Raw genomic sequence first — 14076 nt, 5'->3', positions numbered from 1 at the left:
GCAGCTAAGCCTGTGTGCCTGCACACCACAATGGAGAACCTTTGTGCCACAATTAAGATGAAATTCAGCCAAATAAATAAATAAATATGAAAAAAATATTCATGAACTCTGATCAAGGATAAATGAAGATGAGCAATCCCAATCCCAACAGCTACTTTGGAGGTTCTCCAGCTGACCCCTGAGGACCTGCTAGAGCCCCACTTGATCAGGGCAAGCACCCCAATGCCAAGGAGTGTAGTGAAAGAGTGATTTGGCCAGTGCAGCCCCAGGTTCTCAGGGTGTGGCCAGGATAGCAGAGGAAAAGTGCAGTCAGGACCAGCTCTCAGACCCTGGTTATGTTTTTTCTATAGGACTTCCCTGGTGGCTCAGATGGTAAAGAATCTGCCTGCAATACAGGAGACCCAGGTTCCATCTCTGGGTTGAGAAGATCCCCTGGAGAAGGGCATGGCAACCCATTCCAGTATTCTTGCCTGAGAATTCCATGGACAGAGGAGCCTGGCTGGTTAGAGTCCATGAGGTCACAGAGTCAGACACGATTGAGCAACTAACACTTTCATTTTTCAGTTTATCAACATATAACACACCATGGATTTGACAGATTTATCTCTTTTGTTGCCTGATCCCCTCACCTCTCATCAGAATGCAGGTTTACTAGGGTAGAACTTTTGTAAACAGTGCTTGGATCATAGCAGGTGCTCAATAAGCTTTGACTGGCAATAACCGTGTCTCTGGATGTTCGCAGCACTACTTTCAAAAGTGGCAGTCTTTCTGTGGGCAAAGGACATGGGAAAAGAAGTAGGAGAGAGCACAGCTTTCTACTGACTCACCTCAGTCCTTTGAATTTTTCCTACCAGTTGTTAAGAACAAGATGACAGGTCCAAGATGGAGTTGCTTATGCTGAACACCACGTCACCAAACTAAACCTTAATTACACTTTTGGCTCTCCCAGCAGTGGAATCTTAACCCAGCCAATCAGGGATCACCTGATTAGCACTAGTGAGGTTATCTGCCTGTGAGACCACTGCCATCCCCTAAAGTTACCTTACAATAATCAATCTGCTATTTTTTGCCCAGTATAATTTCTTGTTCCTGTTCCTCTCTGCCTATAAAAGGTTTTCAAAGGAGTTCCTTGGGGCTCCTTTCTGTTGGCCAGACTGAGTGCTGCTGGCTTTGAACAGATTTTTTTTTTGAAATTTTTGTTACATAAATTAACCCATTTACTATAGACTATCAATGTTATCAAATGGTGGCACTTTTACTTGTCCTTCAATTCCTTCCCTTTTCTGATGGCAGACTTTACTGTGACAGCAAAAAAGGCACCCCAGCTTCACCCACTACCATTTTCATGCAGGAACCACAGAGCCAAATGCCCACAGTTCATCTCTGCATCTTGGTTTTGCCTCAGAAGGAGCAAGTGTACTTGGTGCACTGGATGACTTCAGTTGTCTTCACCATTTTCCTGAGGGAGGCACTGTAACAGGTCCCGTGTTTGCCCACTATCCCAACCTTCTTGGTGCGTTTCACCATGTCACCACAACCTAGGTCTGAGCCCAGAAAGAGCTAAATTGATTTTTGCTCAAATAACTTCTTGAAATTCTTAATATGCCTCGGTTTCTTTTTTAACACCACATATGTCACCTAGCTTTAAAAAAAGTTAGATCCCTATTATTAACTAGGAAAAATAAGTTGTAAGAGAAATAGGCATAATAGGATAAAAACTTAAGAAGCACACACACATTTAAGTATGGTTTGGTTAGTTAGCACCTGAGACAGGCTTGACGAACATCTTCCCAAGTGGCCTGGACCTGAGGACCTTCCACAGGCCTCTAGGAACCTGGCCCTCTCCAGGCTGACTCCAGGGGGTCCCAGAGCTCTTTTCCAGCCCTTTCTCCTGGCCTATATTATTTACAAGTGTCAAGTAACAACAGTTAATAATCAATGGACAAAAGAAGCTCCATTAAAGGCCTGGGGCTGCTTCAGGCAGAAGAGACTATCTCAATGTCCAAATGAAGAATCCTGGTGTCCAAAACAGAGACAGAGGAAACATTTAAAGAAAGCGAGAAGGAAAGAAGCTATGAACTAGACCCAGCGTGACTGGTGGCTCAGATGGTAAAGCGTCTACCTACGATGAGGGAGACCTGGGTTCAATCCCTGGGTTGGGACGATCTCCTGGAGAAGGAAATGGCAACCCACTCCAGTATTCTTGCCTGGAAAATCCCATGCATGGAAGATCCTGTTAGGCTACAGTCCATGGGGTCGCAAAGAGTCAGACACGACTGAGCAACTTCACTTTCAATTTCACTGCTGGGAATGGAGAGCTGGATTGAGGGGATTAGAAGAGAGATGCCTGGTGTGAGTGTTTTAGTTGATCAGTCTTGTCCGACTCTTTGAGACCCTACTGTGGCCAACCAGGCTTCTTTGTCCATGGAATTCTCCAGGCAAGAATCCTGGAGTGGGTTGCCATTACCTTCTCCAGGGGATCTTCTTGACCCCCATGGCAGGCAGATTCTTTACCACTAAGCCACCGGGGAAGCCTAGAAAGATGCCTCCGGGGTCCCAAAGAAAGGAGGCAGGGTTGGATCTGCAGTAGAAGCAGCTTGAAACTGGGAGAGCTGGGTAGAAGGATCTATCTTTTAGGAATTTCAGAAAGACGGCCAATACACTGGACCTGCTCTCCTGGACAAAGCCAGGAGCAGTTTCCTTATTTTTATTTTTAAAAATATATATTTACTTATTTGGCTGCACTGGGCCTTAGTTGCAGCGCTCGGGGTCTTCGATCTTTGTTGCGGCACGTGGAGTCTAGTTCCCTGACCAGGGTTCAAATCCAGGCCCTCTGCATTGGGAGTTGGAAGTCTTGGCCACTGGATCACCAGGCAAGTCCCTCAGAAGTGGTTTCTATGGTGGGTAACTGGTGAGCTAGTTATTTATTCCATTAATGTTTAGTGGGCATATCATTGGGTCAGACCCTATGTCAAGAAAAGTCATTCTGATTAAAGGCAGAGGACTTAAGTGACTTGAGACTTTTACTAGAGATTTTTCAGGAAGCACTGATACCTTCTCCGTCTTTTCTGGGAAGGTGGTGGAAAAGCAGAATGCCTTTCCCACCTCCCAGATTCAGGGGGCTCCAGGAGAGAGGGGCACCTCTTTCTCTGGGAAGCAGCTTCTGTACTTGCCCAGCAGAGGGCGGCCAGAACCTGGACACTATGGTTCCAGCCACCAGCTTTAGGACACCAGATGGGAACCTAGCCCCCTCACTGCCCACTGCAGGTTGGGCGTGATGCCCACTTGCTGGCAGCGATACCCTAGAGAGACAGGAGGCACTGGGAGGTGTCAGAGATGCTGTTTTGAATTCTCTCTAAGCTGTGTCACTTCTGCCTTGTGTAGGCTCAGTCCTGGTGCCTTGCCAGGCTTGTCCTCTCTAGCCTGCTGAGCGAAGGATCATTTCCTTCTCATCCCAGGGCACGCTGCTCACCCTGTTTCTAGCCACCTTTGAAAAATCGTTTTGTTCCATGACACAGACTCCTAGAACCCCAGAGGTGGGAGGAACTTGCGGTGCTACTTGTTCAGGAGTTGACATTTCAAATAATTTCAGAGGCAGGTGGGGAGTGGAGCCTCAATTTGTGATGCCAGCTTAGGGTGAGATGGTGGCCATGATGAACTGGAGAGCCCAGATTTGTGCAAAGTCACTTCTATTCAAGTATTTTTCTTTTTTAAAAAAAGAAACAATTAATTGTTATTATTAATCATTTTTGGAGACACCATGTGGCATATAGGATCTTAGTTCCCAGACAAGGAATTGAAACCGTGCCCCCTGCATTGGAAGTGAAGAGTCTTAACCACAGGACCACCAGTGAAGTCCCCAAGTGTTTTTCAAATTACAAGTAAAATAAAGCATGGCTTTGGGCTGTGTCAGGATGCTGGCTGCCAGGTCTTCCCCAGCTTGGGGAAAGAAAGGTGGAACTATTTGCCCAGAACAGGGCCCGATTCCCTTTCCCAGGCAAATCCACTCTCTTCCATGATGTTTGTCCCTTGGGGGAGCAGGGTAACAATATGGAGTGGCAGCAGTTGGGGACAACTTGGGCTCCCAGCTCGGGTTGCCCCAAGGCTACTCATCAATCCTGGATTGCTTCATTTCCTTCCTTGGCCACCGCTCCCCTGTTTGGAGCAGGCAGCCTCCCCCAGAGCACAGGGCACTCCTTTTCCTTGTGGTGAGTCACAACCTCAGAGCTGACTTGGGGCCAGCCTGACTCCTCAGAGTCAGGAGCCTCTCCGCCCACTGCTTTTTCCAATGAATACCTCTAGCTGTGGGCCTCTGAGCCTCCGCTTCCTCTAGCCGCCTCCCTATGGCTGGGCCCTTTTATTTACTCAGGGTGGTTTTTTTTTCCCTCCTTTAAACGAGGTCCTATGGAGAAGTGCCTAGGAGCTTTTCAAACTTGATCCCTCAGATCCCAAGGAGAAATAAGGATTAGAAGCGTAAAGGGCTGCTTTCCCATCATGAGCAAGGGTCACTACACATGCTTGGGTGTGGATTTTTTTTAAATGCAATCATAGGGACTTCCCTGGTGAATCAGTGGTAAAGAATCTGCCTGCCAACGCAGGACACACGGGTTCAGGTTCAATCCCTGATCCGAGAAGATCCCACATGCCTCAGAGCAGCTAAGCCTGTGTGCCTACTGAAGCCTGCCTGCCCTGAAGCCCATGCTCTGCAACAAGAGAAGCCACCGTAATGAGTAACCTGTGCACTGCCACTGGAGAGTAGCTCTGGCTCTCTGCAGCTAGAAAAAAGCCTGCGTAGCAAGGAAGACCCAGCACAGCCAAAAATAAATAAATAAATAAAATTCTTTAAAGGGACTTCTCCGGTGGTGAAGAATCCACCTTGCAATGCAAGGGACACCGGTTTGATCGATCCCTGGTCTGGGAAGATCCGACGTGCGGTGGGGCAACTATGCCTGTGTGCCACGACTACTGAGCCTGTGCTCTGGAGCCCTTGAGCCACAAGTACTGAGTCGACACTCTGCAGCTACTGAAGCCCACACACCCTAGAGCCCACATTACACAAGAGAGTCAGCCCAATGAGAAGCCCACTCGCTGTAACTAGAGAGTAGCCCCAACTCTCCACAACTAGGAAAAGTTCCCTCTCTGCAACGAAGACTCAGTACAGCCATAAATAAATAATCAATTATTTTTAAAAATCCAATCATATACTTTTGAGTCAGGCCCTGCACTCTATGGGAGGATTGACAGGCCACCTGGGCTCTGTGGGAATACTCCGTTAGGGTGTGACACTTTCCCTTCAGCCTCTGGGAGTAGCAGGAACTCCCAAATAGCAGGAATGGGGCTGTGGTCCCTTCACCAGTCACAGAGATATATTAGGACCTGGGGCAAGTATTTACAACAGTCCAGTGAAGAATGTCAGCTCTTTCTCACCATGACTAATCCCTTGAGGATTAGCCCCAACTAACCCCATTGTCATGGAGTGCCTGCTTGCAACACCTCCCAAGCTGAAGTGTAAAGATGACTAGGGTCCTGAGAATCAGGTCTCAAAAGAACACAGTCTTAAGAATATCATTTGAGAGGAGGAAATAAGGACAAAAAAAAAAAAAAAAATCCCTAATGAGATTAGTTACCTGCAGGGCATAGTGGGAACAGGATAAAAGGAAGAAGGAAATTGAGAAGAATGACACTTCTCTGAAATAGCTTTTTGTTCTGACTTGCTTTTGGAACCATTGTAATTATTTTGAAAAAATAAGTAAAAATGTAATAAAACTCACAAGGATGGGGAAAACCCTAAGACTGGATAGAGAAATAAGCAAAGTCCTTTGACTTCTGTCTTACCAATTTATAGTAAATAACCTATCCTGTGCTGTGTGTTAAACATTTACCTATAGTTTTGTTTAACCTCTGAAGCATCTCTAAATTGTAGGTACTATTACCATCCTAGTTTTACAAGACAGGAAGTCATACCCCAGTGGCATTAAGGAAGCTCCCGAGGTCCCAGAGTCTTGAAATCAGATTTTGTATCAGATTTGTGACAGATCTCAGTTCTGATGTCCTATTATATATTCAGCTCCGTGCCAGGCACAGAAATATAAGTTGGTGTCTTTGGGGTTCCAGGAATGTGTGATCTCAGTGATAAACATTTAACATGACAAAGCTATAAAAATAGAGAAATGAATGAAGATTCATAAAGATTTAAAAGGATAAAAAATTTTAGGAGTGCTAAGTCCTCCTTGTGGATTGACTTCCTAGAGGAGATGGGATTTGAACGGCATTTTGGAGGCAGAATTCAAGTAGGTGTAAAACAAGGGCGAACGAATTGCAGGCAACGGAACCCACTGGGAGCAGAGGTGTGAAGAGGGACTTGGCGTGTGGAGAGCCAAGGAAAAGACCGGCCTTTGCACAAGAATAGACAACACAGAAGGGCGCTTTACGACACTCTAGGGTACCTCTTAAAAAGAGTTCAAAGTAAAAAAAAAAAAAAAAAGTTCAAAGTATAATGGAAAGAAAGTGGATTCCCAACCCCCCAAAATTAGCCCTTTGCACTGGTAATCAATTGTGTTATTATTCAATCGTGAAGTCGGGTCCGACTTAGCATCCCCATGGACTTCATGCAGCCCGACAGGCTTCCCTGTCCTCCACAGTCCATTGAGTAGGTGATGCTACAATGTTTCCCAGCATCAGGGTCATTTTGTACTCCAATATAAAATAAAACTTTCTTTTAAAAGTTAGCCCTTTGGTTACTGCATATTAATATTGCCTAGCTCCTTTCTAATTACTGGGCTCAAAGAGATGACTAGGAAACTGCTGCTAAGTCACTTCAGTTGTGTCTGACTCTTCGACCCTGTGGACTGTAGCCCACCAGGATCTTCTGTCCATTCGGGATTCTCCAGGCAAGAATATCAGAATGGGTTGCCATGCTCTTCTCTAGGGGGTCTTCTTGACCCAGGGATCAAACCAGCATCTCTTAGGTCTCCTTCATTGGCAAGCGAGTTCTGTACCAGTAGTGCCACCTGGGAAGCCCCTGACTAGGAAAAGGCACACAGTATATTCTGGATCTGCAGACAAAAACTGTTTTTGCTTTAAGGGGAAATAGAATCTTAGTCCCTTTGGTTACTTTTGCTTTTCTAGTGGTGAAGTCACTCAGTCGTGTCCAACTCTTTGCGACTCCATGGACTATAGCCTACCAGGCTCCTCCCTCCATGGGATTCTCCAGGCAAGAGTACTGGAGTGGGTTGCCACTTCCTTCTCCAGGGGATCTTCCCGACCCAGGGATCGAACCTGGGTCTCCAGCATTCCAGGCAGATGCTTTAACCTCTGAGCCACCAGGAAAGCCCATTGCTTTTCTCTTTATACTTTTTTTTTTGAAACTTTATCTTACCTTTAAATTAACTTTTATTTGTGTAAAGTTGCTTTTTCCATTTCTACTTTTACAAGCAGAAAGAGAGGCCAGTCCCTGTATGCTGAGCTGAAAATCAGACCATCAGCCCTGCTGCATTCTTCTCAGCTAGTTTGCAGGCAGCCCCCTAGGTGTGTAAGGAGGGGTGTTAGAGGGTAGGCTTGGGTTTCCCTGGGGGTTCAGATGGTAAAGAATCTGCCTGCCGTGCAGAAGACCAGGGTTCGATCCCTGGATGGGGACGATCCCCTGGAGAAGAAATGGGTACCCACTCCTATATTCTTGCCTGGAGTATTCCATGGATAGAGGAGCCTGGCAGGATACAGTCCATGGGGTTGCAGACTTGGGATTGAGTCACGACTGAGCGACTAACACATTTTTTTCCCTGAACCCATCCCCTGCTGGAGGGTTTAGTGCTCAGCAGGGATAAGAGAAGAAAGAAGCCTGGCAGGCAGACACCAATGCTGGGTCTAGCTGGACCGCAAGGCAGAAATATGAAGAAAAGCAAAATATGGATAGTCCTATCAGACTAATAAATGGTTAACTGTAGACTAAGTTTTCCTCTGGACCAATGTTCACGTAAATTTGAAAAATCCTTGAACCAGGGACAAACGCAACATCTGGTCCTCAAACTGCTGCCCCACCCCCACCCCCCAGCTCCTGCCTGGAGCCATCCCCTTCTAAACAGTAGGGATAATTTCACATCTCCCAGAGGGGAAAGTCTTCAGCTCTCCCCTCAGATCCTTCCACTCTTGCCCAGCCGCACTGACCCTGCTTCCCTCCCCACCTCCGAGCGAGCAGCCCCTGGCTCTGAGGGGCCACACCAGCCCCTGCAGGTCTGTGTTCACACACCCCCACCGCCAGTTGGGAGCACCGGGACCCTGGCAAGGCCGTGGGCTGCCTCCCCTGGGTACACCCCTCTGTCGTTGTGGTTTTTTCTCATCCTGTCCTACTGGTGTGTTTGTCTTTTCATCCCCAAATTCAGAGCTTAATTACTAGAGTCAAGTCTTGCTTTTTTTCTCTACCTAGAACAAGATTCAATTTTTGATAGTTTTTGTTTAATAGTTGATAGATGAATGCATTCCCTTAAAGCAATGGTTTCTTCAGCTTTTAAAACCACAAACCTCAGTAAGAAATGTTTTTTTACAGGGACTTCCCTCATGGTCCAGTGGCTAAGGCTCTGCATTCCCAATGCAAGGCACCAAGGTTTGATCCCTGGTCAGGGAACTGATCCCAGATGCCACAACTAAAACTTGATACAGCCAAATAAATGATCTGAAAAAAAAAAGTGTTTTTTTCATTAAAACCCAATTTACACATTCATCCACACACACAACCACAATTATGTGTATATATTAATATAACCATAAATAAGAGTTTCAAGAAATAGCACTTAACTCTTCTTGGATGAAAGTGAAAGTGAAGTCACTCAGTCGTGTCCGACTCTTTGCTACCCCATGGACTGTAGCCTACCAGGCTCCTCCGTCCATGGGATTTTCCAGGCACTAGTACTGGAGTGGGTTGCCATTTCCTTCTCTGATATTTTCTCCTTTATTCCATTTTATTCCTAAGTGCTTTGTTGGGACTTGCAGGTAGAAAGCCACAGTCTGAGAGCAGAAGAGAAGGGCTTCCCTTCCAGCCAGGATCACATTAGGATTAAGCTGTAACAAATGAGGGTCTCTGCCAACTCTGATGTGTAGATAAGGGTCTTGGCCTCATTATGAAGCAGGGGCCCGGCTTAGTGGCTGCTGCTGCTGCTGTTGCTAAGTCACTTCAGTCGTGTCCGACTCTGTGTGACCCCATAGACAGAAGCCCACCAGGCTCCCCCATCCCTGGGATTCTCCAGGCAAGAACACTGGAGTGGGTTGCCATTTCCTTCTCCAATGCATGAAAGTGAAAAGTGAAAAGGAAGTCGTTGCTCAGTCGTGTCCAACTCTTAGCGACCCCATGGACTACAGCCCACCAGGCTCCTCCAACCATGGGATTTTCCAGGCAAGAGTACTGGAGTGGGGTGCCATTGCCTTCTCCATGGGCTTAGTGGCCACATGTTGCAATCATGCTCTGGCCTGGACCTGCCCTTTGCAGCTTTCTCATCCAGTCTTTTCTATCTTCCCTTCATTCCTTTACCAGAGTCACCTCCATGGACAGAGGAGCCTGACAAGTTGCAGTCCATGGGGTGGCAAAGAGTCAGACACAGCTGAGCACAAGCATTCCAGCTCACAAAGACTTCCTCTTATGGCACTCAGGGCCTCACCTATATTTTGTGCATACCTCTGTGATTGCCTTTTATCACACGGGCTTGTGAGGCAATTCTTTTTCACATGGCTTGTTGCTCAGCTGAGTGCCTGGAGCAATGCTGGCCTAATAAAGCGGGAGCACAGGAGAGCGATGTGTGAAGGAGTTGAAGGACTGCTTTCGGGGTCCCCTGGTGTCATCTCTTCCTGATTGTTACTGGGCCAGGAGTGGCCTGAGGACTCAGGGCTGCAGTGGGGACAGGCAGGTGGGGGCAGGCTGCTATGAGTAGGTTACCAGGAGCTGCCCAGGGCAGTGAGTGGAATTCAGTGGTGAATTTTCAAAACTCAGTTATCTCCTCACTTTGCACAGAAAGCTCATAACTTGAATCAAGACATCAGCCAGGGGTGCAGAGTGAACTTTGGCACTCAGAGGCACCTCTGAGGACTGACATTCCTGCAGCCCTGATTTCAATGGTGGGTGGATGACCACCAACTCGAGGCCAGGCATCAAGAGTCTGAATGTGACCCAGGTCCCTCCCTGCTGGTATAGTCAACCCTGGGGCCTTGGAGCTTCCCTGTCTCTTGCTGGGCCTTACCCTGAGCAGATCATGAGTATAATCCTATGCAGGAGGCAGTTAGTGCTGGGTTTCCACCTCCCACTCCAAGGTACCAATATTCCCGGTAGAAAATGTTTTGGCAACTGTCGGAAATGACAGAGATCCTGAAACATAAATAGTACATAAATCACATGATGTCGGAAAATGTAAGTCATGGTTCTGCTGGTTCAGTGTTCCAGGTAACCACACAGCTTCTCTGAAGACAGAAACCACAAACACAGAGCTCCACTACACAGAGGGTCTGCCACCTCCGAAAGGAAACTGGATCAAAACATTCCAGAACATTCCAGCAGGCCGCTGCCTTCGTCTGGGCTCCACTTGCTTTGTGTCTTTTGCTCTTTCAATGTCTTTCAGGGGGAGCAGCATCATGCAGCCTGTGATGCCGGGGGTGGGGGGGGAGGGCGGGGAGGAGTTCAATTTATTTTAAATGAATTTCAGCAACAAGATAGATTATAAGCAAACACAAAACTAATGAATGTTCCTCTTAACTGTCTACCTGGCTCTGCCCTCTAGTTGTTGTTGCATTGTTTGTCACATGAAAAAGGGAACCTGCACCTCGTTCTTCAGGAGCTCATGGTGCTCATTTAAGGCAGGTCTGAGTGGGGAGGCCTCCAGGAAGGAGCATAGGAGGGTTAGCTGCTCATAAGCCCTGTAGTCTCAGGAATGGACTGCCACCTTCTGAACTCCAGTTTCTTCTTATTCGTGGGTTTAGAATTACTCCACTGTGCTCTTGGGCTTCCCAGGTGGCACTAGTGGTAAAGAACCTGCCTGCCAGTGCAGGTTGACGTAAGAGATGCAGGTTTGATCCCTGTGTTGGGACGATCCCCTGGAGGAGGGCATGGCAACCTACTCCAGTATTCTTGCCTGGAGAAACCCATGGACAGTAAACTACAGCCCATACGGTTGCAAAGAGTTGGACATAACTGAAGCGACTTAGCATGCACGCACTACTGCACCTGGTAAAGAATTCGCCTGCCAATTCAGGAGACGAGGGTTCATGGGGTCAAAAAGAGTCAGATACGACAGAGTGACTGAACACACACGCTCAGGCACACATACATACATTACTGCACCCAGGCCTTCTGGGAAGAGGGAACTGATGGGATGTAGGTGGCAGCTAACGTTTGTGAGGAAGTCAGTAACTTTCTCAAGTGACCTTTGAGGCTGCTGCCTTCAGAGCAGGGAAAGGAGGTGGTGGGAAACAGCCAGACTGGGCCGACTAGATTTTTCCCATGGTGACTCAATGGACAAGAAAGCAGGATGGACAGAGGAGAGTGCCAGGCAGCCAGAACCTTCTGGATTGTGCCCTACTGTAGGCAGCAGTCATTGAGGGAGTCTTCATGAAAGTCATGGTCTAGCTGATTACTCTGGGCACCTGTATAGCTTGGTTGGAAGAGGGGTGAGGCTAGGAGCTGGGGATGAGTGGCTAGACTTAGGGAGGAGGGAGTGAGAAAGGAGTGGGTGTGAGAGAGTGGCCACAGGAGGAGTCAAAATTGGGTTTCAGGACTTCCCTGGTCATCCAGTAGCTAAGACTCTGAGTTCCCAATGCAGGGTGCCAGGTTCAATCCCTGGTTGGGGAACTGAATCCCAGATGCCACAACTAAATACCCCATGCGCCGCAACTATGACCTGGTGCAGCCAAAGAAAAAAAAGTATTTTAGTTGGGTTTCTACACGTGCTTTGCCAAGCCCCCACCCCCACTGTGGCCCCTCCCACCCCATCTCCCACCACCTGTCTTCTTTCTGCCTTTGCCTTTCCCCTCCAGTCCTTCTGTCTGCACCCCACCCCCTCTCCCCACACCAGTCCCATATGTCCTGCCCCCTAAGTTGGGGCAGATAGGAGGCTCAGCCAAGGCTTCAGAGGATGTTCATGCCGCCTGGGAGGTGCTCCCAGGGTGCACTTGGTCAGGCTGGCTCTGATTGGGTCATGAGCAGCGGGAGGGGCAGGCGGCTCTTTCTTTAGTCTGTGAGTGAGAAAAGCTTCTGCTGCTTAGACCTCACAGGAAGCTGGAGCCAAGGGGTAGCACCTGACATCGGGTGCGGCACTATGGGCTGGGTGAGAAAGGGAGGTGACACCTCTGAGCTGTTGAGGCCGGCTGCGCCTTCTATGCCAGGCCAAGGAAATCAGGTCACCCTTCCCCTCTCTTTGCTAGATGCTGCTTCAGAGAAATAAAAGAAATATGCATAGGCTAGCTAGCTCAGGCAAGGCATCTAGGTGAGGGTCTCAAACCAGTGGACCACAGGGCCATCCCCCTGCATATGGGCTTTGCTTGGTCCACAGTGGTGGTTTAGTCGCTAAGCTGTGTCCAACTTTTGCGACGCCATGGATGGTAGCCTGCCAGGCTCCTCTGTCTATGAGATTCTCCAGGCAAGAATCCTGGAGTGAGTTGCCATTTCCTCCTTCAGGAGGTCTTTTCGACCCAGGGATTGAACCCAGGTCTCCTGCATTGCAGGCAGAATCTTTACCGACTGAGCTAAGAGGGTCCACAGGGATCCTCCTAATCTTTTACACATGTCCTTCGTCCCCTTTCTGCCTTCTTTATTTGCCTTCCTTGTCTTGCTCCTGAGTTTATGAATTTACTGGCCTCATCCTAAGTAACACGAAGATGCTCCAGGAACTTCTGACATGGCTGGGAAAACAAGACTAACACACAGGCCAAGAGGGCTGAGTGTGCCAGATCCAGATATATGGGAGTTTAGATGAGCGATCTCCCATGGAGATCACCATAGAGGAATGTGTAGGGGAGAGTTGCATACTGAGCCTCGATGGAAGAGGAATGTCAGGATGGAGGGCAGGGAGGAATGTCCCAGGACTGGGAAAGACAGGAGGGGCAGCCTGGAGAAGTTTCGCTGGGTTGGGCTTCATTCCACACACAGCAGGGGGCACCTCTGAGATGTTAGCATAAGGGATTGATGATGGAGGCACAGAAGAATCCAGGAAATGTGGGTGGGGCGGGGAGCTGAAAAGAGGTACCAATTTGTGAGAAAGTCTGAAGGAGGTAAAGACTGGGTGTTGTGGAAGCTGAAGGAGGATCCAAGAATACTAAGCTTGAGGCTTCAGAGCATCTCAGAAACAGCTGCATACTAAGTCGCTTCAGTTGTACCTGACTGTTGGCAACCCCATGGGCTGTAGCTCGCCAGGCTTCTCTGTCCCTGAGATTCTCCAGGCAAGAATACTGGTGTGGGTTGTCATTGCCTCCAGGAAATCTTGCCCACCCGGGATCGAACCCCAGTCTCTGTGTCTCCTGCATTGGCAGGCAGGTTCTTTACCAGTGCCACCTGAGAAAGCTATTGAGTCATGAAGTCGTCAGAAGGCGGCTGCTTGGGGTAGGGGTGAGAAGTTGAGAAATTGTGGTTGAAATTCATTTGATCGATGAAATGGGCAGCTGGCATTTAGATCTGTGGACCTGGAGATGGAGGTGGTGATTTAGGGGCTACACTGAGATTTCGAAGGGAGATGTTGGGAGAAGGAGGTGTGCAGAAAAGAGAGAGGCCCTGGAGAACAAGACCGATGTGGAATTGGAGAAGGAGAGGGCACACTGATGTCAGCGGAGAGGACAATCAAAAGAAAAAGGTCCACTGACATCATCAAGTACAGAGGATTCAGGGAGAGCAGAGCAGAGCAAAGGCTGGGGTTTTAGAGCTAGGGCATGGCAGAAATTTTGGCGGGCGTGGAGAAGATGACCGCATATTTCACAATTAAACAGACAGCATGGTGGAGAAGAGGCTCTTTATCTCTAGGAGCGCGTGGTAGATAGAAGTGATGTCACCGATCTGCTCACCCACAGCACAGCAAAGCCAATTTACCCAGACACAGAGTTGTGATGAAGGAA

The 14076-nt window shown here is 48.2% G+C and overlaps 1 non-coding gene and 1 pseudogene across 1 annotated transcript; both read right to left on the bottom strand.

Annotated features, from left to right (window-relative positions):
- Positions 1 to 1255: 1255 nt before the first annotated feature.
- On the bottom strand, positions 1256 to 1527 carry LOC138088559 (large ribosomal subunit protein eL43-like; annotated as a pseudogene).
- A 5729-nt stretch (positions 1528 to 7256) lies between these two features.
- On the bottom strand, positions 7257 to 7329 carry TRNAS-GGA (transfer RNA serine (anticodon GGA)). Its single transcript has one exon. It is a non-coding gene; the product is annotated as a tRNA-Ser (tRNA).
- Positions 7330 to 14076: the final 6747 nt, after the last annotated feature.

This window comes from Capricornis sumatraensis, chromosome 1, assembly GCF_032405125.1.
Source record: "Capricornis sumatraensis isolate serow.1 chromosome 1, serow.2, whole genome shotgun sequence".
In the NCBI taxonomy this organism is placed as follows: Eukaryota; Metazoa; Chordata; class Mammalia; order Artiodactyla; family Bovidae; genus Capricornis; species Capricornis sumatraensis.
This window is presented reverse-complemented; position numbering and strand designations above follow the sequence as displayed.